The sequence below is a fragment of the Glycine soja genome, chromosome 3, assembly GCF_004193775.1.
Source record: "Glycine soja cultivar W05 chromosome 3, ASM419377v2, whole genome shotgun sequence".
In the NCBI taxonomy this organism is placed as follows: Eukaryota; Viridiplantae; Streptophyta; class Magnoliopsida; order Fabales; family Fabaceae; genus Glycine; species Glycine soja.
In genome coordinates, this window is record NC_041004.1 from 19,064,084 (window position 1) to 19,090,726 (window position 26,643).

Below are 26,643 nucleotides of genomic sequence, written 5' to 3' on the forward strand. Positions count from 1 at the left end.
CGCTGTCCTTTTCTTTGGGGGAAAGGATGAGGATTCTTTTCATGGGTCAAGGTTCAAAGCAGCTTAAGGTTGTGTCTCAACATGGTCTTTTCATCATGCGAGCCTGATTTTGATATCTGGGGTAAAATAAATTCTTGTGTCAAGGTGTCGGTCCCGGGTTGAATTTCCATATCATTTCCACGAGGTACGCGTAACAATGATGATTTGGGAACAACGTGCAAAATTAGTCATGGCTACAGCTAGGTGGGTACTCAAGCATCCACTTTATGGCATTGTGATACTAAGGCTTGGGATTTACACAAGTAGACCCAATATTTCCAAATTATGTTCTTTCATCGGTTCAATCCATCCATTCTCATCTCAGTTATTCTGGAAAATAAACTCTTAGCGTCAGTCCCTTGTTTCCAAAAGATATGTTTGCTCTTTACGAATGATTTATGCTTCCTATGACCATAACATGCCGACCTTCGAGGTCTTTCTTTCTCTTTTCTTTTGTTTCATTTTTTTATGTTCGCAAAAACTATACATCCATCGCCATCTATGAGAAAGCTTTTCTTTGTACACCTACATTCCTATACATGACAAACTTTTTCTGTATACACACGCATTAAAACTCTTTCTCTTTATATCAACACGGTCTATATACAAACTCTATTCCTGTTCAAAGATTTCTTTTTCGTTTTTTCAACATACACTCGTGGTTTATACAAAAATTTCTTTATATACACTCGTTGCTCACACACAAGAATTTCTTTTTACACATTATTTACACGCACACAAAATCTTTTCATACACTTTTTATATATAAAAAAATCTTTTTTCTTTTCTTTATATATTGACACGACATTTGTTCACAACACCTCTTTCTTTTTTTCTATTCTTGGTATTATCATGATTTTTGTTCGTTTTATTTTTAGGACGACGTTCCTAAAGGAAAACTCTACAAGGTTTCGAAATTTCAACAAACATTATAGACAATAACGAAGTAAGCACTAACGCAACAGTCCAAACAAAGTGTATGCACAAAACAAAAGATAATCGAAAAAACAAAACTAACGTTAGTCCCTCAAGTTATAAAAATAAAAGGATATGTAACAGATAAAAGAGGAAACATAAAAGAAAATATGAATCTGGGGATCCCCTGGTCATGTGGCTCCGCTCCCTCCCAAGAAATCGAGTAAATCTGTCATCTCCTCATCGACGCGGGCCTCCTCCGTGTCGCCAGGAGCCTCTGTGGGCGCCTCCCCTGCCTGGGCCTCAGGCCAATCTCCGGGCCATGCGACCTCTGTCCTGAACTGATCTAGAGTAGGGCACACAAAAGGAGCGAAACCCTAGCTCTGTAGACTAAGGCTGAGCTGGTAGAGACACTCATGGGTCTGCACCTGCCCCCTATGGTTGGCCGCCTGCTGGCGAACCAAGTGCTGCAAATACCGCTCCATGCCAAATGACCCAGTTGGATCAGCCTGATGAGGTGGTGGCGGTGCATCTGCGGCCTGCAGTGCATCACCCTGCGCCTGTCTAGGCGTGCAATACTTCTCAATGAAGGCCCGGGTGATCGGCGGTCGAATCACCTTACTAGGTGTGACGGGAACCCCGAATGACTGGTAGAGGCCCGTGATCAACGCTGGAAACCCCAGGGCCCTGTTAGACTTATCTGGGTCTAGAGGGTGCCTGGTAGGTGGCATACCTGCAAATAAATAAATGGCCTCAGCGATCAACTGAGCCACATGGACGCTCATCCGTGTCAGGATGGCATACACCAGCTGACACTTCGGCAGAGGGAGGTCGGAGTTATGATCGCTGGGCAGGACGTTGCTGAGCAGTAACGTCATCCACATCTGAGTCAAGGTGGTCATGTTGGTGCGCATGATCCGCACCCATCTCCCGACAGCGGTCCGGGCAAAATCCTGACCCAGTATGCATAACAGTTGGGCAATGGCCTCCTCGTTAAATCCATCGGCTCGATTCCTTCTCTGACTATACTCGCACTCCTGGCCCTCCTCTAACACTAGCGGGTCTCCCAAGAACTGGCTGAGGGCGTCTGCATCAAAAGGAATCCACTGGCCCCTTACCCATGATCGCATGTCCCGCACGCCCTCCTCCTTGGGCCAAGCATTGGCGTAAAACTCTAGGACTACATCTGGGTCGAACTTAGCCATGGGAGTGACCAACGATGTCCAACGCCGACGAGCTATCTCTTCCTGAAAATCTGCATACTCATCGTCCCTGAGCTGGATGCGTCTCTCTCGGTGGAACGACCATCCTTTGATGGCCTCGAAACGCTGCTAGTGCTCAGCACTCCTGAAATGATGGCTGTCAAACTCAGGGGCGACACTGGTCCCTTCAGTCGCGGAGTCCTTCCTAGATCTCGTTGCGGAAAGTTTTCTCGGAGCCATTTCCTGCGAGGACAAACATTTGGAAAGTTTAGTTTACAAGGAAATGCTACTTTAAAGAAAAAACGGTATGCTAATCTTTTCGATTTAGAACAAACTTGTGCACACATTTCCTTAAAAAGAACATTTACCAACGTGCATATGCGTAAAATATCCTACTATTTATATCAACATACAAGGATATTCAAAACATTCTAGTTACCACACATATATATTTTTTTGGAAAGAATACATATACGCATGCTCAAGGTATTGTGTCAAAATTACACATGTTCATATCCTAAGTATTTTGCTACCACAAACTACCCACGCATATTTGGAGTATTTTATTAACATATACATTTTTGTTGTTTCATATTTGTTTATATATGCACATTGGAGAGCCAAACTCATGTCATGCACATACTTGCATTTATTTGAGAAGGAACTTTTATGTCATCTATCTACACTTGAAAGGCAATTCCACATCATATATTCATTTGGGAAGCATTCTCGTGCCATTTTTGACATGGGTACATTTTTTGAAAGGCTCCTTATGCTACCTATCCACAAATATACATATTTTGAAAGGCATTTTTACGCTACCTATCCTACACATACAGATTTTTGAAATGCATTATTTGCTATTCATTCACACTTTGCAAGGTATTTTTATGCCATATATTCACACACTTTGCAAGGCATTTTCGTTCTACATATATTCACATATATACATACCGTTGAAAGGTATTTTCCATGCTACCTAGGTGCAAGGTATTCCTCATGGGGCAGCCAAATTTAAATTCTAATAAAAACCTCTCAAACATGTCCTAATATTTATGCCTTTTTACATTCAAAACCAAAACTTAGATTCCTAGGCGTAAGTCATGCTTCCTTGTATTGAAATTAAAAGCTTGGGTTCCTAGGCCTAGAATCGCATTCGGGCACTCATTTTAAATCCTTCATGCTGTCCCTATACATATAAAACAGTCCCACAATCCCAAGCTTACAAAACCATGCCCATATGTCATTGAGGCATTTCACTGAGCACTTGGTGGGCGCATGTTTTGGCATGAATAGCAAGAGAATGGGGGCAATGTGGCATCCCCCATTACTCCAGAATGCAACATAGGCCTAGGGCCATCCCATACAAACCCCTAACTCACACCAATCAAGCATGAAACAAAGCCAAAATTGCCCCATAGACTTGGGCATATTCACACAATTTAGAGCACCAAAAGAAGACCAAGATACATCAATGGAAAGCTTGAAAGCTCAAGAATGAGATACTTACTTGATGGAGTGGGTAGCAACACTAAGAATGGAAGCAAAAGCACAAAAATAGTGGCCTAGGGGTGAAAATCCTCAATTCCCGTGGTGTTGGCATTTTTTGAGTGAGGGGGGAAGTTTTTTGAGTGCAGAAACCTTCCCCCTCCCCTTTTTTTAACTATTTTCGTACAGGGGGTGCTCGCCCAGGCGAGCTATTCTGTACTTTTTTTAGGAGGAAATAAATAATGCTTTCTGTGGATCGGCATTTGCTTACTCAAACCCCTCTTAGGGTAGATTAGGCATTTAATATTTACTTTAAAGACACAACAGTAATAACTACCGAAGATTTTTAAAGGATACTAGGCTGCTTTGCAGCGGCGCTTTCTGTTGGTCTCGGGCTAGGCAAAGGATGACGACCTATTGGTCGTGACCCTAGCCTCTCCTTGTGTCCGTCCATAAGTACCTGAAAGTAGGAAACAACAATGCGTGGCAAATCGTGACCGCGTCGTCGTCTTACCTTGATTGGTTTTTGCCTTTAACCTTGTCTCGACCTCTGACCGTTGCCTAAGATGATCCTGCCCTTGTTATCACAAAATATGCATGCGTATGCGTATGCATGAATGTTTTCAATGCAATAATCTTTTTAGTGAAAGCTGGTTAGGTTCAGTTTTAATTAAGCACTTGGGGCACCCCATGAACTGAGCGAAAGGGCTTAGGTTATTACAAACTGCACATGGTTTAAATGAAAGTGAGGACTGAAGCCTTGGACCCGTGTTCTCTTCTTTTAAAGAACTGTGACGAGGCAATTACAGCGGACAGGAATCCCTGGAGGAAACCAAGAAGAACACACAAACACAAAAATAAAAAGAGCATGTAGCGGTTTCCTCAATTGCCCCAGATTTCAAGCGTAATATCGCTTAACGACATCAGAGTTCATGGGCGAGGGTAGCTCCTCGCCATCCATGTTGGTGAGCACCAGAGCCCCCCCAGAAAAAGTCCTCTTCACAATGAAAGGCCCTTCGTAATTCTGGACCCACTTCCCTCGATTATCTTTAACAGCGTGGGATATCTTTTTCAGGACAAGGTCCCCCTGATTGAATTTGCACGGGCATACCTTCTTGTCGAACGCGTTCTTTATTCTTTGTTGATACAGGCACCCATGGCTCATGGCCGTCAAACGCTTACCTTCAATAAGGTTGAGCTGGTCGTAGCGTGTTTGAGCCCATTCTGATTCTTCTAGACCTGATTCCGCTAATATCTTTTGGGAAGGGACCTCTACCTCAAATGGGAGTACCACTTCCATCCCATAAACCAAGGAATATGGCGTTGCCCCAGTAGAAGTTCGTACCGAGGTTCGATATCCATGCAGGGCAAAAGGCAACATCTCATGCCAATCTTTGTATGACACCGTCATCTTCTGAATAATCTTCTTAATATTTTTATTTGCAGCCTCCACAACGCCGTTCATCTTTGGCCGATAGGGGGTGGAGTTATGATGCTGGATCTTGAAATCCCCACACATTTCCTGCATCATTTTGTTGTTCAGATTGGGGCCATTGTCAGTAATGATCTTCATAGGGAGTCCGTATCGACAAATCAATTCCTTCTTTATGAATCTGACCACCACACTCCTCGTGACATTGGTATAAGAAGCCGCTTCGACCCATTTGGTGAAATAATCTATTGCCACGAGAATGAAGTGATGACCGTTCGAAGCTTTGGGTTCAATGGCCCCAATGACATCTATCCCCCACATGGAAAAAGGCCAAGGGGCGGACATGACATTGTTGGCGTACGCTTGACATTTATGGCATTTCCTTACATGGACACAACAATCGCTTTCCATAGTGAGCTAGTAATAACCTGCTCTAAGGATCTTCCTGGCCATAGCATGCCCATTGGCATGTGTCCCAAATGAAGCCTCGTGGATTTCCTCAATCATGTAGTTCGCCTCTTTGGCATCTACGCATCGCAGGAGGGTCATGTCGTGGTTTCGTTTGTACAGGATGGTACCACTCACAAAGAAACCAGTAGCCAATCTCCTTAACGTTCTTTTGTCATTGTCGGAAATCCCTGGTGGATATTCTTTGTTCTCAACATATTGTTTGATGTCGAAATACCACGGTTTCCCATCTCGCTCTTCCTCTATTGCACAACAATGTGCCGGCTTGCCCCGAGATCTGAATTCAATGTACGGCAGATCCCCGTGTGGGGAAAGTTGAAACATGGATGCCAAGGTGGCCAATGCATCGGCCATTTGGTTCTCTTCTCGAGGTATGTGGTGGAAAGAAATGTCGTCAAAGAATTCAGCTAACTTCAAGATATGAGTTTGATAGAGTATCAACTTTGGATCCCTAGTTTCCCATTCTCCTCTCAACTGGCGTATTACCAATGCCGAGTCCCAAGGGCGCACACTTCATATTCGGCCATACTGTTGGTACAATCGAAACCTAGCCTGGCCGTGAAAGGAATACACTGATCATTTGGGGATACAAGGACTGCCCCTACTCCATGGCCCAAAGCATTAGATGCCCCATCGAAACAAACAATCCATTTGTCTATATCCTCGTGCGTCCACTTCTCTTCGAATAGGGCCATGATGTCTTCATCTGGGAACTCAGGGTGCATCGGCCGATAATCTTGGAGGGGTTGTTGGGCCAAATAATCTGCCAAGGTGCTTCCCTTTATCGCCTTTTGGGTGACGTACACAATATCAAATTCAGATAGTAGTACCTGCCACCTAGCGATTCATCCCGTGAGGGCCGGTTTCTCAAAGATGTATTTCACGGGATCCATTTTGGAAATAAGCCACGTGGTATGACTGAGCATGTACTGCTTAAGACGATGTGATGCCCATACCAAGGCGCAGCACGTCCTTTCCAACATTGAGTAATTCATCTCACAGGCGGTAAACTTCTTGCTTAAATAGTAAATGGCTTGTTCCTTTTTCCCAGAGTCGTCGTGCTGTCCCAACACGCACCCCATAGACTTGTCCAACACAGTCATGTACAGGAAAAAAAGGTCTTCCCGTTACAGGTGGCATGAGCACCGGGGGATTCGTGAGGCTCTATTTGATTTTTTCGAAGGCCTTTTGGCAGTCCCTGTTCCACAGGACCGCCTGGTTCTTACGCAATAGTTTGAAGATGGGCTCGCAGGTAGGGCTGAGTTGTGAGATAAATCTCGCGATATAATTCAATCTGCCCAGGAAACCTCGAACCTGCTTCTCTGTGCGTGGCTCTGGCATTTCAAGGATGGCCTTCACTTTCTCGGGATCTATCTCTATCCCTTTCTGGCTCACGATAAATCCCAATAACTTCCCCGATTTCACCCCGAAGGTGCACTTGGCGGGGTTTAGTTTCAGTTGGTATTTCCGCAGCCTTCCAAACAGCTTACGCAAATTGACGAGGTGTTCGTCCTCGGTCCGAGATTTGGCAATCATGTCATCTACGTAGACTTCTATCTCTTTATGCATCATGTCGTGGAACAACGCTACCATGGCACACTGATAGGTTGCCCAAGCATTTTTTAGCCCGAAGGCCATCACTTTGTAGCAGAATGTTCCCCATAGGGTGACGAAAGTAGTCTTCTCCACATCTTCGGGCGCCATCTTTATCTGATTATACCCTGAGAAACCATCCATAAAGGAGAAAAGGGTGAACTTGGCTGTATTATCTACCAGTATATCAATGTGTGGCAAGGGAAAATTGTCTTTAGGACTGGCTCAGTTTAAGTCCCGATAGTCTATGCACATTCGTACTTTACCGTCCTTTTTTGGGACTGGGACAATGTTGGCTACCCACTCCGGGTATTGAGGTACAGCCAAGAAACCCGCATGGAACTGCTTTCTCACTTCTTTAATTTTCAAAGACATTTCAGGTCTCATCCTTCGTAGTTTTTGCTTAACCGGGGAAGACCCAGGATTCAATGGCAACTTATGCTGCACAATGTTGAGGTCCAGACCTGACATGTCTTGGTACGACCACGCAAAGATGTCTTGATATTCTTCAAGAAGGGTTATCAAACCTTGGCGGATAGGTACGGTCATACCAGTTCCTACTTTCACTTCTTTCTTTCCCTCCCCGGTCTCTAAGTTTATCAGTTCGGTTTCTTCTTGGTGAGGCTTCATTTCGCGTTCTTCCTGAGCGATCAACCTCTCCAACTCTGGTGAAAGGACGTCCTCTTCCTCTTCTTCGTTTATTGTTTGACTTACTTCTCGGTCAAAATCGATTATCAAACCCTCGTTGTTAGGATCCTCAAAGAATCGACCCTCACATCTATACCAGTCAAGACAAAAAACAAAAACATGCAAAATGATATGAGAAAAGGTGGAATCGCAAGAACAGATGAAACAAGATCTCTTTGTTATTTAATAAGGTAGGTTTCACAAAACAAAAGAGAAAGGAATCTATAGCCTCTAATTACATTGAATCAGCGGTATAGACTTCCAACTGGCTCATCACGCGCCAGTTTCCCACTTGGGAATTGGGATGGCACGGTTGCACGAAACTTGGCGGATCTTGTGGAGACTCCTCTCTTATTGCCGCCACCTCTTCCTCGAACATTATCCCGACACTTGTGAAACACTGGCTAACATGGCCGGACCATGCCCTATCTGCCCGGAGTCTTGATGACGCATTCCTTCTTCCTGGTTTCTCGGGTTCATACCCCTACCCATATTTGTACGGGTTCCCCCTAATGTCGACCACATCGGTATTCCCGTGGCTATCCTTGCCTAGACCCATTCCGGGCTCATAACCGTGCCTGAGCATCACCCGTGCCACCATTAGGGCCGCATTAGAGAGACAAGGTAGCAACAGACTTGTTTCTACAGATGCACAACTCACCACCTCGAAGGATTGGAAAGCTGTTTCCAATGATTCCTCCGCTGCTTCCACATATGGCGCGAAGGAGGGGTAGCTCACCAACATATCTTCTTCGCCTGACACTATCACCAAGAGTCCACCGACCACGAATTTCAATTTCTGGTGAAGCGTCGAAGGGACCACTCCTAGCGCGTGAATCCAGGGTCTCCCCAAAAGGCAGTTGTAGGCGGGATTTATGTCCATCACTTGAAAAACCACATTGCAAGTGTGGGGGCCTATCTGAATGGGGATGTCGATTTTTCCCATCACCTCCTGCCGACTACCGTCAAAGGCTCGTACTACCATCGAACTTGGTTTTAGACGCGACACATTAAAAGGAAGTTTCTCCAAGGTGGTCTTTGGCATCACATTTAAACTTGAACCATTGTCGATGAGCACCTTAGCGACGACATGGTCCATGCATCTGACAGACACATGTAGAGATTTGTTGTGCCCTCTCCCTTCAACGGGAATCTCTTTTTCCGCGAACGCGATATAGTTATTGGTAGTTATATTATTAACAATGCCTTCAAAACCCTCGACTGAGATGTCGTGTGCTACGTGGGCTTCGTTGAGGACCTTTACCAATAGTGCACGATGAGGCTCGGAGTTTATGAGCAGTTCGAGCAAAGAGATCCTTGCCGGAGTTTTATTCAGTTGCTCAACTACTTTAAACTCACTTTGTTGGATGAGACGAAGGAACTCATGAGCCTCTTCCAAGGTCACCGCCTTTCCTTGAAGACCTTCTTTCTTTTCAGCTCCTTTTATCACCGGGGGATCCACTTCTTTTGAGGGTGTGGCCGTGTCTGCGGGCTCTTGGATCATGGGTGCTTTCCCCTTGGAGGGCAATTCCGCCGAGTGAGGGGGAGCGAACACCCGGCCACTGCGGGTTACGCCACTAAGGCCGGTGATGTTGGTCACCTTGGCTGATAAGGAGTCAACCTCGGTTGCAGCTCTTTCTCCAAAAGCGGGAGGGGTATACTTCCACAGAACGACCTTATTGCTTTGATAGGAAAACGACGTCGACTTGGGCACTGTCGGGGGGTACTTGGAGCTGGAGCCGGTCACATTCCTAGTGAAACATATTACTAGGGCTTTGGGGGTTGGGGGAATCTTCCTTTCTGTCAACTGAATGCAAATCTGCGGTTCTTCCCTATCTCCCTCGGACACTTCAAGCTTCCCCCAGTCCATGAGCCGTTGAAGTAACTCTTCTATCGTGGGGCAGGTTTCCATGTCGTGTGATTCCCCGAGATGAAACAGACATTCCTCACTTTTGCCTCCGCCACGAGAGACCATGCATGTTGCCTGCAGCGACTGGTAGATGAACCGTCTAGACGTAGCCACATCTTCTAGTCTCTTTGACTCTGACGACCTATCCTTTTTGATGGTGTTTATGCTAGCTCCCCCATGACTGGCTAGTGGATTGGTTTTAACGTTGGGGCCCTCTTCTTGAAAGGATAGTTAGCTGGCATTTATTAGGTGTTGCACCTTATACTTGAATGGCAGGCAAGAGTCAATGTTGTGTCCGGGGGCTCCACTATGGTATGCGCACGTGGCATTTGAGTTGTACCACTTGGGGTATGGTGGCTGGAAGACCTTCCCGGGTATGGCCACCACCAAATGATTTTCCAATAATGAGGGCCACAACTCGGAATACGCCATGGGAACAGGAGAGAATTGGTCTTTCGGGGGGTGTCGTGTATTGTTATAGCTCACACCAGGAGTTGTATTATTCGCTGGCCGGGGAATGGTTGGAGCTGTGTGTTGGGCAGTCGTTTTTTCTGTTGCGGGAGGCCCTTCCACTTGAGTTGGGAGGGAACTTCCAGCTCGGATCGAAAAGTTCGGGTGGTTGTGTTGGTATGAGTTTTGGGCGTTTTGGGGAGTTTTCATCCATGTTGGGGCGGTGGTGACCGCGTGGGTATCTCCTTCCTTTTTCCGTGTGCCCACCATTGGGGCTCTTCTATTGTTGTTTGGGGCAACGTTGGAGGCATATTCAAACTTGCCTTTTCTCAGTCCGGACTCGATTCTTTCTCCGGTGGAGACAAGGTCTGCAAAGTTAGCCGACATATATCCTATCAGCTTCTCGTAGTAGAACGTGGGCAACATATCTACCATAACCGTGATCATTTCCCTTTTAGTCATAGGCGGGACGACTTGGGCTGCTAGGTCTCTCCACCTTTGAGCATATTCTTTAATGGACTCATGTTCCTGCTTGGTCATGCTCTGAAGTTGGTTCCGATCAAGAGCCATATCCGTGTTGTATTGGTACTGCCTAATGAAGGTAGTTTCCAAGTCTTTCCATGACCGGATCTGAGAAGCTTCCAGATTGGTGTACCATGCCACAGCTGCTCCGGCTAAGCTGTCTTGAAAGAAGTGCAATAAAAGCTTTTCGTCCATAGAATATGCCCCCATCCTTCGGCAATACATCCGAAGATGACCTTTTGGACACATCGTCCCTTTGTATTTATCAAAATCTGGTACTTTAAACTTGGGGGGAATGATGATGTCAGGTACCAGACACAGATCCGCTAAATCCGAGAACGGATAGTTGCCGAGGCCTTCTACCGCTCTTAGCCTCTCTTCAAGTAGATCAATCTTTCCCTTGTCTTTTGCAAAGGGAACAAGTTCCTTAACGAGTGCGGATGGAGACGAGGCATGGCGGACTATGTTTGGTTGGGGCAACTCATGGGGGATGGTTCCTTGAGGGGAAGTAGAGGGCCTAAATGGGCATCTCCTTCATCATCTTCCTGTAGAGGATAGTCGGCATGAGGAGGGAGTTGTCCCTTGAAGGTAGGGACTTGGCTCAAATCGTCTGGAGCAGTATGGGGAGTGAAGTCCGGAGGCAAACCATAAGGGTAGGCTTGAGGACTATACCTCCGATTGAAACCCGTCGTGTTTCTGTCTCGGCCCTAGTTTATTGCGGGCTGTAGCACCGGTTCCGCTTCCCTAGCTGTATTGGAAGCAGCCGTCGTAGCATTATCTTCTATAGTTTTTTGAAGCTTTAGCATGGCCTCCGTGATAGAAGCCATTTGATCTTTTAAGGCCGATAGGTCGACCTTCATCTGTTCTTGCACTCCCTCTTCGTTATCCATCTTACTTCTGGATCGAGTGTTATAGGGGTGCCTTTGTGCTTTTTTAGTTATGGTGAGTTCCCTAAAGAAACAAATAGTGGTGAGTATGCTACCCAAACATGAATATGCTAATGAATGATCAGAGCACTTGGATCCACCTTAAGGCCTTTTTTAGATAACATGATGAGTTTCAGAACTTCTCTTTTTATAAAAAGGAACAAAGCTTTCATCTAGCCAAGATCATACAAAAGTGTTACAACAGAACCTAATGGTTTCTAATTATATGGGCCATTAAATCTATCATGTGTTGACAGTAATTGATTAGCCTGTGAATTTCTTCTGGGGCTGAACACACTTCAGCGATGGCCTTTGCTTTGGCTAGCAGTCGCGGGAGGTCTTGACTTCCATTTAAGCTTAAGGCGAACCTATCCATCCACATGGTCGCTTCTTGATGCAATGCATCAATCACCCTCCCTCTTGCTTCCTTCTCGGCGTACGCTTGTGCGAAGTCCTCTACTAGTTTTTTTTCATGGGTCAAAGACTAGCTTAACTCTTCTTTGTATTGTCCTATTATAGTTAGCTTGCTTTGCTCCGTGGCTTCTAAGTGTTGGGCCAAACTCCTCTTGGATCTTGAGCAAGCAGCTAACTCCTCCTTTAAGGTCATGCCATGTACTCGTGACTGGTCTCTTTCCTCTCTCCGGAGCTTGAGCTCATTGTTGCTGCCCTACAAAGCTCCTCGGAATTTATCTCGGCCATGCTCTTCCTTGTGAGCCCTCTTGGTTTCTCGTTCGAGGGCTCTTGCAGTAGCCGTATTTTCCTCTCGTAATTTAGCACACTCTTTCTGGATGTCTGTAGCGACTAAATTGAATTTTTCTTTGGCGAGTCTTGCCTTTCCTAGCTCTGATTTTAGAGCTTGGACTTCTTCATCCTCTTCCGGAGCTTCGAAGTTCTCCTCGTTGATAATTTTCAACTTGGAGAGCCAATCTAACCCTCGTGTGTAAACTCTTAGCCATTCATGATAACCATCGATGATGCCATTACGAATGCTCCTAAGTTCTTTATCTTTCCTTAACGGGCTTTCTCACGCCTTGTGGACTCTTTGTACAATCTTGAGACTTTGCGCACTGAAATTTCTCACAAGGAAAGGCGAGAGGCTCTCTTCCGTCGGTGCTCCCCTCATGGGGTACCCTAGCTGTCTTATGGCAAGTGCGGGATTATAGTTAATACAACCCCTCGTCCCTATCAACAGAACGTTTGGGTAGTCCCCACATGAGAAGAGAACTCTCTCCTTTCCTTCCTTCCATCGAGGAAACCAGTTGATTGTGCTGCCTCTTATCCCAGCCAAGTATTGGTCCCAATCGACTCTTCTCTTTTCGACGCACGAGCGATAACTTTGAAGCGGACACGGGTGTCTTATGTCTTGTTGGAATAGGTGCGAAACCAACCACACACAAAGCAGCAGACAATCCGTGCGCTGTTCTTCTCGCACCTTCGGTCTAATGTATCAAATAAGTCCGCCAAGATAGCTACCACCGGGCTCTCCTTGCTATGGTGATATGCAAGGAAAGCATCAATTGCGACTAGGTTCACCAAACCGTCCACGTTTGGAAAGAGGACAACCCCAAAGATTAGCAAAGCTAGTATATCCGCAAACGGGACCTATTCCTCTAGATTTGCCATATCCCTTGCCTTGCCTTCCAAGTATTTCCGCGGTAGGCCCACTACGTCGTTTCAAGTTTGCTTCATACAATCCAACTCTCTCGCTGAATCTCCGACCACAGTTGCAATCTTGCTCAAGGAGGGAAGAAGCCCGGAGAAAAGATACGGTTTTCTTCCCCCAAGAGGGCATCCCAAAATCTCCTCAAATTCTTCAACAGTCGGTACTATTTGGAAGTCCCCAAACGTGAAGCATCTCAACGGCTGGCCATAGTATTGGGCGAGGGATACAATGGCTTCCATAAATACCTCCGCTGTGGTCAAATTTAAAATCTTTCCGTACACCTTGCGGAAGGCTTGCTTTTGGAGGGGTCCCATCAACCGTCCCAACTCCTTAAGGCTGGCGACATCTAGGCTCTTAATCTTGACTTGATAGAATCTTTTTCCGTTTTGATTTGTCCCCATTATTTACCTAAAAAGGGGTGGATCAAGACTCTGATATGAATGATGCAATGCGCATGCATGAAACGAAAAGAAAAACAAACAAGTGGTAATTTACATATGCGAGACCGAAAAAGATCCATCTTTTTAATACTACGTCCTAGGCGTTGCGGCACCCCAACACATGCATTAAAAAGTGACGCATTACTCTTAAAGAGACAAATTATCACTAGCTATACAGCAAAACTATAATTCATGTGCTATTCACAGAAGAATGCATGAGAACAAATGGCATAGAGCGTGTTTGCTCCATGCCCCTATTTGGGGACCTATAGGATAATATCTAGGGGTCTCTAATAACTACTCCCAACGATCCATATCTCACATGGCTGTTTTCTAGAGGTATCATCACTCAAGATAATATTATTGCGGCGGTATGGAATACCAGCGACAACACATTATAAAGAGAGAAAGCTCTAGACGAGGTTTCACTATAATCAAGCAAGTCGGAGACCTAGCACGACCATAGATTAACCTCCACTCCTTAGATTTCCATGAACCCGGGTATAGGGCCCCTTTTTACTCAAACCCGTGGGTGCTTAGAATGCAATGTAAAAATGTGGAAAAGACAACATTTCTTATTTTTACACAGTTCAAGAAAAACGCACACACAAAAGTTTCACAATTCCACACTTTCCTAAAATAGGCGTAACTCACAAAAACAGGTCCCTAGTGGAGTCGCCAACTGTCGCAACCTACCCTTTTGCGGGCGAGCGAGGCGAGGTTCACGGGTGCGTCTTCCAAAGGAGGAAAATGCGCGGATTCGCCACCAACGTTTATTTGTGGAAAACGTTGGAAAAACCGAAGGAAACCAGTCATGAAGAATATTCCAGATTCGGGAGTTGTATTTACGTTTGAGGAAGGTATTAGTACCTCTCACGTTTGTCCCAAAGGACAACAACCTTAGATTAGGATTGTGTGAAATTATGTATTTAAACCTTTTATTTCTTTTTTATTTTTGAGGTCGATAAAAGCGGGGCTCTTGCTCCTACGTACCCTCCATCGAAGAGGAAATCAGACCTACGTAGTTCTTTCTAAAGGGGCAAATCAAGCGATTCTTTTACTTGGAATGTGGTCTTTTTAAGGCGTTGGACCTTAAAAATGATCCATTTTTACTTGGTAAGAAAAAACTGAGGTATCGAACCTTAAAATCCTTTTTAGTGATTTTTTGCGGACGAGCTTGACTTTGCGAGTTTATTTTAGCCTTAGTTTCACTTTAGTTATTAGTCAATTCAATTAAGAAAGAGAAATCCCAAAGAGACGTCCAATTGCTTTTTTTGTTTATTTTACTAAAAGATATTTTTTGATTATTATATTATTATTTTACCTCTTTTTGATTTCCAACGGGGTTACGACATGACCGAATGGTCGGATTTCATTTTAACAGAAATTAACGGATATTACAAATCAAATGATCGGTGGAAATTTATTTTATTTTTTGATTAGGCGAGAAAATGACTTAAGTAAATGACTGAAGCACGTCAAAAGGGGGTACGGAAAGTAAATGAAATGAAAATAAAAGCTCGCGAAACAAGTGGGGACCACCAAGGGTATATAGAATGAATTGAAAATTTCAATTTCGGGAACTTACCGGTTGAAGACCGAAGAACGATGAAGAACAGTTGAAAATATTCGCGAAATCACCCTCGGAAACGTTACGGAAACGTTACAGAAGCGCCTCGGCTTGGATTTTATTCACGGAAACAATTTTCCTTACTAATTTTAAGTGATTATGAAATGCCAAGAAGGCTGAACCCTTTTCTTCTTCACTCCTCCCTCTATTTATAGGAAAATAGAGAGGAGCTTGCCACCCAGCTCGCCCAGGCGAGCCAGGTTGCTTCCTCCAGAAGCAACCTCCTTCTGGAGGAACAATCTGGAAGGCCCAAGTGGGCCTGGTTGCTATTTGCACCCCCTTTTTTACTAAATACATCCTCTTTGCTTTTTTTGGTGATTCTTTTTCCGTAACGTTACAAAACTTTATGAATTTCGTAACGATACTTGTTTTCTTTTCGTAAGGTTACGGAACCTTATGGGTCATGTAATCACTCCTTTTTTAGCTTTTGGAATGTTACGGAAACTCACGGATTGTGTAACAATACTTCCTTTTGATTTTCGGCATGTTATGGAATTTCACGGATTGCGTAACAATGCTTCCTTTTGATTTCCGGCATGTCTCGGAACTTCACGTATTGTGCAAGAAAGGGTGCCAAGTACCTCGAAGCGGTCAACCAAAGGTTGCATACCATCAAACAATAGTCCCCGGACGAAATTAAGGCATGACATATAGCATGAGTATTGTGCATTCTCCTTAGATGATGAAATTGAGCAGGGCTAGGTAATTATGGTTGATCACTATGTAGTGTTACAAACTAGTTGTCCTTGTAAAATTTCAAGGTAATTTTGCTATAATCCAAAACTTGGGCACCCAATGTGGCAAGCCATGTGGCTCTAAGTACCAAATCAACACCAGAGATTGGAAGGAGATACACTGGCAATTGGAGGGGATGACCCTGAACCATGACTTTTAGTTGCTTCACCAAACCTTCAGCAACTAATGAATGCCCATTTCCAAGTAAGACTTGGAAATTTGGAGCAGGTTCAATTGGAAGTTTCAAACACTTAGCAATTTGAGGCTGTAAAAAATTATCTGAGCAACCATTATCAAGTAATATCTGTAGTGCCATGCCATTAATTGTACCACTAAACTTCATAGTTCCTAAACCTGAGGAACCTTTCAGTGCATTGTAAGATAAATGATGGTCCAAGCTCAAGCTTCCCAATGCTTCTTCATTCCCAGGAGAAGTATCTGGTTGCAACTCATCATTGTCATCATCATCCATTTGTAACAGTAAGTATTTCCTGTTAGGACACCTATGGGAAGAAGTGAACTTCTCATCACAAGTGTAACATATACCTTTCTCTCTACGAATCTGCATCTCAGATGGTGACATTTTTTTTATATTTCCAGAGTTTTGGGCATTTGAATTGTAATTATAGGAGTAGGAGGTAAGGGAGGTAGGCTTGTGGATTTGACGGACTAGGAAGAGTGTAGGTTTGTGTTTAGGATTATGTTTTGGGCACGATTTGGGTATGAATTTTGGAATGGTTTGTGTTTAGGTAAATATTTTTCTTCAAATAAATTGGCCAATGAAACACAACGAAGTAAGGTGGTAGGAGATTGGGCTATTACATCACCTTCTGCGAGACTTGAGTACCTTCCCTGATGCAATTCAAAAGGATATGTTAATTCTCTCCATGTTTTGGGGTAATCCTTGATTTTGCTAATTCAAAAGGATATGTTAATTCCCTGTTGGAATTGATAAGGACAATCCTTGAAGGATTGCTTTCTCTGGCTGTTATGGGAACCTGTTGGAGGAGTAGATGGATTGCACGTGATAGTTAGCTGGATTGTTAATGAAAATTCAGTACATGATGGTAGAATGGGTCATAAAATCCTTGAAGGTAGCTAGGTTACATGATGGTCAACCAGGGAAATAACAGTGCTCTTCCTGTAGCCACTACTTCAAATTTGTTAATGAAAAAAATAATTATTTTAATAAAAAAATTTGTTTTATTCAAATATAATATTTTATCAAAATAAGAAATTTTGAAAATGAAGAAATTCAATTTCTTTATCCAAGCATAAAATTCTGAAAATGAAGAAATTTAATTTCTCTATCCAAACACAGAATTTTAAAAATGAATGAATTTCAATTGAAGCATTTAAAATTCTTTATAATGTTAAATTGGATCATCCAAACACACTCTTATGTAATTTTGGGCGCCCTATTTTTAAAAGTATGTAATTTTGCATTAGTCACTCTTTTTTAAAATAGAAACATTTAGTCCCCTTATTTTTAAATTGTGTAATTTTAGTTCTCCTATTTTAAAATAGACAATTTTAGCCCTCTAGTTTTGTAAAATTCACAATTTTGTTGTTCCATCAAAATCAAACAGTGTTAATAGGTAATAACTCATACGAAATAACATCAATTAAATATTTGTATGTCTCGTGATGCGTAAGTGAGAGATCTGCAATTCACAAGGAGACTTTTGTTACTTAGTCATTAATTATTAACCATTTTCTCCATTCTAAACAATCCTGAAGGTGATTTCTTCCTTACATGGCACCAAAGAGAATACTCATCACTGCAGTCATTATGTCTTATGGGGTTGCTCTTCCAGCTCTAACCACAATAGCTCCAACCCATACAATGAGAGCCCAAGAATAGAAACTCTCTGTTTGCTACATCCCTATCCCAACTCCCTTCGCAACTGCCTCCCCTTTGCTTATAACATATTGTTTTTCCATGTTCTCTATAAAGGATTTGGTTGCAGAGCTCTCTCCAACAAAAGCATAAACTGTTTTTATTTGTGATATTGCCTGCAATAACAACATCAAAGCTTGTTAAAACAAAATAAGTTAGGTCTCATGATGCAAATTTGTGTGACACTAGAAGAACTATTATAATTGAAAACTAGACTTGTATTGTTGCAAATCTAATTATGTATGCATGTACCTATAATATCATAGATGTAGCTTTGGAATGGAAAAACATTTTGGAGGTTGATATGATATTCATTTTCTTGGTGTAAGTTGCCCCTATTATAAGAAAAAGCAGTACAACCACTAAACAGAGAAGCGTCACTTCCAAACAACATATGGCAGAAATCACAACTCAAACAATGCAAGTTGCATAGCTTGAGGTGAAGTGACCCAACCATGAGTAAGAAATTCACTTGGGCTTCAGCCATAGAACGTTGTGAATGAAGAAAGGTTAAACTTGTAGCCAAAAAAGAAGTTGCATTACTGGACAATGACTTTTGTAGAAATCATAGTTTTATTTGAAGACTTTTAAATAGAATTCTAAGGTGGAACTATACATTCATACCTCTGATTTTATTGTCGAAAAAACCCTGTGAATTCTGATTTGTATATTTTTGTTGTTGTGGTGGTTCTAAGATCACATTTAATATATGCCATTTTGTCTGCTAAATAGTTTCGCCTTGTAAGGTTATAGAGCTTTGTAGTGGGCTGTAAATGGAATAATGATTTAAACAGTTGAATTAATATATTCTTAATTGAAAGAGATTAAAATAGTACATATTTATTGAAATACCACACTCGACAAATACGACAGAATTTATTAACGAAAAAATAATTATTTTATTTAAAAAACTTGTTTTATTCAAATATAATATTTTATCAAAACAAGAAAATTTTGAAAAGTAAGTAATTCAATTTCTTTATCCAAGCATAAAATTCTAAAAATGAAGAAACTTAACTTCTTTATCCAAGTACAAAATTTTGAAAATGAAATAATTTCAAATGAAGCATTTAAAATTCTATAGAATTTTAAATTGCCTTATCCAAACACACTCTTGTGTAATTTTGATCCCCCTATATTTAAAAATATGTAATTTCGCATTGGTCAATCTATTTTAAAATAGAAACATTTAATCCTCCTATTTTTAAATTATGTAATTTTAGTTCTCCTATTTTAAAATAGTCATTTAGTCCTCTAGTTGTGTAAAATTCACAATTTTGTTCTTCCATCAAATTCAAAAAGTGTTAATCAATAAGAAATGACTTGATGTGGTCCAGATTAAGGAATTTGACACAGGATAATTAGTTTAATCTATGTCATATTCAATGTTATTATCTTAACCGTCAATACTTTCCGTTTGCCATTAGTTGATCCAAAATTGCAATTTTACAATAGTAGGAGCTTAAATGTCTCTATTTTAAAATAGGAGAACTAAAAATATGAATTTTAAAAAATAAAGGGTCTAAATATCTATATTTTAAATTAGGATGATCAAAATTTTAGATTTTAAGAAATCTAGGAACCAAAATTGTATTTAAGTCAATTATTAAATACATTGGATTAAAATTAAATTTAACAACGTTATTAAATTTTATATTTTTGAAAAAACTTCAATGAAATTAATATTATTTAATAACATCATTAATATTATATCACTAACTATGTATAATTTAATTCAATAATAGCATTAAATATTATGAAAATTTTAATAATATCATTAATTATTATGTAATACAAATAATATTATATTATTTGTTAAAATTAATAGACGCATGCATCTCTCTATATATAATTAAATTATTTAGTACACCTTATATCATTTACTCACAACATTAAATATTATATCGTTAAATAATAGATTATAATTCAATAAGAACATTAAATGATGCAATATGTTTAGTAATTTTTTGTCTTATGTCTGAAATCTCAAGTGTCCCCTAACCTACTAGGCCAGAGACTAATCCCACTTCCGGTACATCACCATTATTGATCCAATGGAATATATTTTGGACAAGATGGGAATTGAACACGAGTTCTCCCATTAAATAGATCATTGACACCCATGTGAACGCATTGAAACCTTACATCACAAAATATGCTTAGTTTAAGTGTGTAAGAAAAAAACATTCCTAATTTCATAATCGTATAAAAGTCTAAAATACACATATTGTACATAAATATTAATCTCAAACATTATTATGAAAAAATATTGCCTTTGAGAGTAATGGTCCTGATGTGCCATCATTTTCTTCTATTTTCTAAACCCTTTTTGCACCATTTTAATTACTGATTGGTCTTAATTGTCAATTAATCAGGCAGTTTTATTATTTGGGCTCATTTAGCTAATTTGATGTTTTTAATCTAATTTCAGGAATTAATGAAACATTGGGCGTAATCCGGATTTTGGTTATGGACTTGAAGAGGGCAAATAAAGCAGCCCTTACCTTAATTAATTTCTAATTAGGAAATTTCGCAATTTTATTTTATGTTGTTTAGTGTTTATTTCGTTTTAGGCCAGAGTATTGTAATAGAGCCCAGTGACTTTGAGTGACTCTTTTTAAATAGCTGCCTTGGGATTCGTGGAAGGCTATTCAGTTATGCTATTTTCATTATTCAGAGCATTGGTTTTAGGTTTTCACGTTTTTCTGTTCCCTTGTTACGGTTTTCGTTTTTAATGCAAATTTCCGTTTTCTGCTTCTAATTACGAGTTCATTCTTGCTTCTTCTTCTACTTTCATTTACGTTTCTGTCTCATTTACGTTTCTATTCATTTACGTTTCTGTTCATTTACATTTCTGTCTCATTTACGTTTCTGTTCATTTACGTTTCTATTCATTTATGTTTCTGCTTCATGTTTCATTTGCATTTTCTGTTTGAATCCATGGAAGGCTAGATTTTCTGGTGTTGTTTCCTTTTGAGGACGAAGCCCAACTCTCTTTGAGGTTTCGCTTGTAATGTGGTTTCCTGGCAGTTTTCCCTTCACCAGTTATCCCAAATTCGTGAATATTAATCAGTGCACGCTTCGTGTTCGATTAATTGCCTCTGAGCCTAACTTGCGTTCATGCTTAATGGACGAAGGGCTAACTGGTGTATGTGGTGCCTAATCACGTATTGACAACCCTAAGTTGATTTTCGCTTAGTAAATTGAAATAGGGTTGGATTAAGTGGTTGACTGTTAGGGACGAATTCTCCATAACCCAGGATAAGAGAATGGCTTCTGAATCAAAGGAAACAACTTGTTTTTAATATTAGTAGTTTCGTATTCCAGTTTACTTGTTCTGCTCTTTAATCACAAAACAAACAAACCCCCCCAACCGTTACTGTTACTGCAAGTATATTATGAACATTTGGTGTGTCACTGCTCGTTGGGAAACGACCTAGGATCACTTCCTAGCTACTGCATTTTCATGTTTATTTGATTCGGGTACGGCCTCGACCAAATTTGGCGCCGTTGCCGGGGAGCAGTGTCCAAAGGTTCATAATAGCTAGCGCGTCGTGTGTTTAATTCTTTCGTGTTTTATGTTTAATTGTTAGTATTGTGTTAGTATGTGTGTTAGTGTTTGTTTAGTATCTTGGTATTTTGCTTAGTGTGTGTTCTGTTTCAGTTTTCCTGGTAAGCGCTTCCCCTGTTTCAGTTTTGGGTGTTTTGCTGTGAATAGTGTTTTGCGACGGACTTAGCGACCATTTCTGCTTGCGGAAAACCAGAGTAGTAGTAGAAATCCCTTAGCGACGGATTTTAGCGACCACCCATGCTGAATTATTTGTGATTTTTTTTGTTTTAGTAGCTAGGGTTGTTATTTTTGGCTGAATTTTTTTGTGGTCACTTCTTTTAATCCATATTTTGTATGAAAAATAGCTAGAGCCTTTAGTTTGGTCAGATTTGAAAGTTCCAAAAAAGTAGCAAATTTTGTGTTTGTCAAAACTTCAAACGGTCATAACTTTTGCTCTGGTTATCAGAATCGCAATTATTATATATGCATTTGGGGTAGAAAAAAATTTCCTACGCCGTGGCAGCTGGCCGGCCATACCTATGGCCGGCTGAGGTCTCCATCGTCCAAAAAAAAGCAATTCTGTCAAAAGTTTTTTATTTTTCAAGTTTTATTCACTTATTTTTCTTAACTTACCATTTTTAGCTTTCATAGTTAGACTTTGAATTTTTGTCTGAAATTTTTTGTGCTATCTTCTCATCATTTTATAAGGTTGCTCACAAAATTTCAAGTCATTTGGATATCATTTGAGGGTAGCTGTAGTTCAAACCTACACCTTTATTTACATGACAAGGCAACTAGTTGTGTGCATGCTGAATGTAGTGTATGACTAGAGGCAATCCATCTGACTTACAACCCTTTGATCCTGAGATAGATAGGACATTTCATAGATTAGTTAGGTATCATTTTATACCTTTTGATCATTCTGAGCATTCCATTACTGGTGAATCTGTGCATTCTGTTATTGGTGATTTTGAACATCCTGATCTTGAGCATTATAATTTTGAGCATTCTGATTTTGCACATTCTGAGAACATGGCACAACCTCCACCCCGTGAGAGGACTCTAAGGGAAATGGATGCACCTGATTTCACCTACGAAAGCTTGTGCATCCAATACCCTGATGAGGATGTCCCATATGTTCTTAAAACTGGGCTGATTCATTTTCTTCCAAAGTTTCATGGCCTTGCAGGTGAAGACCCGCACAAACATTTGAAAGAATTTCACATTGTCTGCTCCACCATGAAACCCCCAGATGTCCAAGAGGATCACATATTTCTGAAGGCTTTTCCTCATTCATTAGAGGGAGTGGCAAAGGACTGTTACCTTGCTCCAAGGTCCATCACGAGCTGGGATGACCTTAAGAGAGTATTTTTAGAAAACATTTTCCCTGCTTCCAGGACCACAACCATCAGGAAAGATATCTCAGGTATTAGACAGCTCAGTGGAGAGAGCCTGTATGAGTATTGGGAGCGATTTAAGAAACTATGTGCCAGTTGCCCTCACCATCAGATTTCGGAGCAGCTTCTTCTCCAATATTTTTATGAAGGACTCAGTAATATGGAGAGAAGTATGATAGATGCTGCCAGTGGTGGAGCCCTTGGAGACATGACTCCTGCTGAAGCCAGGAATTTAATTGAGAAGATGGCTTCCAACTCCCAGTAGTTTAGCGTCAGAAATGATGCCATAGTCATTAGAGGAGTGCATGAGGTAGCTACAAACTCAGCTGCATCATCTGAGACTAAGAAGCTTGAAGGCAAACTGGATGCATTGGTTAACTTGGTAACCCAGCTGGCCTTGAATCAGAAATCTGTACCTGTCGCAAGGGTTTGTGGTTTGTGCTCCTCTGCTGACCACCATACAGACCTTTGCCCTTCCATGCCGCAACCTGGAGCAATTGAGCAGCCTGAAGCCTATGCTGCAAATATTTACAATAGACCTCCTCAACCTCAGCAGCAAAATCAACCACAGCAGAACAATTATGACCTCTCCAGCAACAGATACAACCCTTGTTGGACCTTGTGGCCTCAATAATCTTAAGAGGGATAGGCTTAGAATATAGAAGAAGCAACACCAATCAATTTAACAATGTTCTTTAAACATGCAAGACACAATTGATTGCAACAAAATAAATAAGATAAGGGAAGAGAGAATGCAAACACAGTTTTATACTGGTTCGACCACAACCCGTGCCTATGTCCAGTACTCAAGCAACCCACTTGAGATTTCCACTATCTTTGTAAAATCCTTTACAAAGTCTGAACCACACAGGGACAACCCATCCCTTGTGTTCAGATGCTTTACAACAAGAGACTCACAGTCTTTTAACCAATCTCATTGAATAAGAAGAATGGAAGAAGAATTCTCTCTTCAAGAGAAGAATATTACAATGAAGATCATGTAAGAATCCTTATAGATTTTGCAAGTGTTTGGTCAAGGATTTCTTTTGAGAGAGCATTTGACAATGAAGTTCTTTTGGAATCTCTCTCATTGTCTTTTGAGAGGATAAGACATTTTGGACCAAAAATACTCTCTGTCTAAAATTCGTGCCCAAGTCACCTATTTATAGGCCTTTGATGACCATTCACAAATCTAATGAAAAGATGTGATTGTTGGCAGATTTTCTGAAAACTTTCCACTGGTAATCGATTACAATGTTTGTGTTATCGATTACACAGTTATAATTTGAAGGGTTATGACTTTTGAATTTGAATTTCCAAAGTTTCGTTGCTGGTAATAGATTACAGACATATGGTAATCGATTACATGTTGAAAATTCAAATTCAAAACCTTTTTCAACAGCTATTTCTCAACCCTGTCTTCTGGTAATTGATTACACTTCCTGGTAATCGATTACCAGAGCCTTGAATGTCTTGAAAGCACTTTGTTTTAAGGCAAGGCTTGGTCTTTAGTGAATCTTGAAATAAGGCTTTGTTTGTTGAAGCAATCTTGAATTATTCTTGAAGCAAATGCTTATCATTTGAAGCAGCCTTGTTAGATTCTTCTTTGACATCATCAAAATCATGTATACATACATTCACATTCTCCCCCTTTTTGATGATGACAAACATGTGATTTCTTCTCGACACCATCAAAGCTTGCATGATTTACATCTCCCTCTTTCTCAAGCAAATTCTTCTTGATATCATCAAAATCTTCATGATTTACAACCCTGGATGGAGGAATCACCCTAATCTAAGATGGTCCAGCCCTCAGCAACAACAACAGCAGCCTGCTCCTTCCTTCCAAAATGCTGCTGGCCCAAGCAGACCATACATTCCTCCACCAGTCCAACAACAGCAACAACCCCAGAAACAACCAACAGTTGAGGCCCCTCCACAACCTTCCCTCGAAGAACTTGTGAGGCAAATGACTATGCAAAACATGCAGTTTCAACAAGAGACCGGAGCTTCCATTCAGAGCTTGACTAATCAGATGGGACAATTAGCTACACAATTGAATCAACAACAGTCCCAGAATTCTGACAAGCTACCTTCTCAAGCTATCCAAAATCCCAAAAATGTCAGTGCTATTTCATTGAGGTTGGGAAAGCAGTGTCAAGGACCTCAACCCGTAGCACCTTCCTCATCAGCAAATGAACCTGCCAAACTTCACTCTACTCCAGAAAAAGGTGATGACAAAAATTTACCCAACAATTTCTGTGCAGGTGAATCTTCTTCCACAGGTAATTCTGATTTGCAGAAGTAGCACATTCCCCCCTCTTCCATTCCCTCCAAGAGCAGTTTCCAACAAAAAAATGGAAGAGGCAGAGAAAGAGATCTTGGAAACGTTTAGAAAAGTAGAGGTAAACATACCTCTGTTGGATGCAATAAAGCAAATTCCAAGATATGCTAAATTCTTGAAGGAGTTGTGCACTAATAAGCGGAAGCTTAAAGGAAGTGAACGAATTAGCATGGGCAGAAATGTCTCTGCATTGATTGGTAAATCTGTTCCTCAAATTCCTGAAAAATGTAAAGATCCAGGTACATTCAGCATACCTTGTATTATAGGGAATAGTAAGTTTGACAATGCCATGCTAGATTTAGGAGCCTCTGTTAGTGTTATGCCTCTGTCTATTTTTAATTCTCTATCTCTAGGTCCCTTGCAGTCAACTGATGTGGTAATTCATTTAGCTAATAGAAGTGTTGCCTATCCTGTTGGTTTCATAGAAGATGTCTTAGTTAGAGTTGGTGAACTGATTTTCCCTGTTGATTTTTATATTTTGAATATGGAAGATGGATTTTCTCAAGGATCAGTTCCCATCATTCTAGGCAGACCCTTTATGAAAACTGCTAGAACTAAGATAGATGTTTATGCAGGCACACTGTCCATGGAGTTTGGTGATATAACTGTTCATTTTAATATTCTGGATGCTATGAAATACCCATCTGAAGATCTTTCTGTATTTCGTGCTGAAATAATTGACCATGTTGTTGATGAATACATGACTGATCTTTATTCTAATCTGCATGCCTCTCACTCTTCATGCATTGAGTCTGAAATTGTACTTGATCATATGTCTGAATTTGATGCTGAGATTGAATCTGAGAGTGATATTGATTGCATGTCTGGTGGTGGTGTTTTACCTCTCGAGATTGATTTTATAGAGTCAGATAGGACTAACCATGTTTCAGGAAGTACACATACCTTTGACTTTCTTTATGAGGTAAAGGCTGAGAAACCATCTCCTTCTACCACTGTCCAGCCGACCACACCAGAATTGAAGCCTCTGCCCTCAAATTTAAAATATGCTTACTTGGATGATAGCAAGAGTTTTCCAGTGATTATATCTGCCTCCCTTGCTGATGAGCAAGAGGAGAAGTTGTTGTCTGTTCTCAAGAAGCATAAGAAAGCTATAGGCTGGACCCTGGCAGACATTCCTGGTATTAGCCCATCCACATGTATGCATCGAATAAATTTAGAGGATGGAGCTAAACCAGTAAGACAACCACAGAGGAGACTCAACCCGGTGATTCTTGATGTAGTGAAGAAGGAGATAACCAAGCTTTTGCAAGTTGGTATCATTTATCCTATCTCAGACAGCCAATGGGTGAGTCCCGTCCAGGTAGTCCCGAAGAAGACCGGCCTCACAGTGAT

The 26,643-nt window shown here is 41.2% G+C and overlaps 1 non-coding gene across 1 annotated transcript; it reads right to left on the reverse strand.

Annotated features, from left to right (window-relative positions):
- Positions 1-22,953: 22,953 nt before the first annotated feature.
- Positions 22,954-23,060, reverse strand: LOC114407960. Its single transcript, XR_003665764.1, has one exon. It is a non-coding gene; the product is annotated as a small nucleolar RNA R71 (small nucleolar RNA).
- Between the last annotated feature and the right edge of the window lie 3,583 nt (positions 23,061-26,643).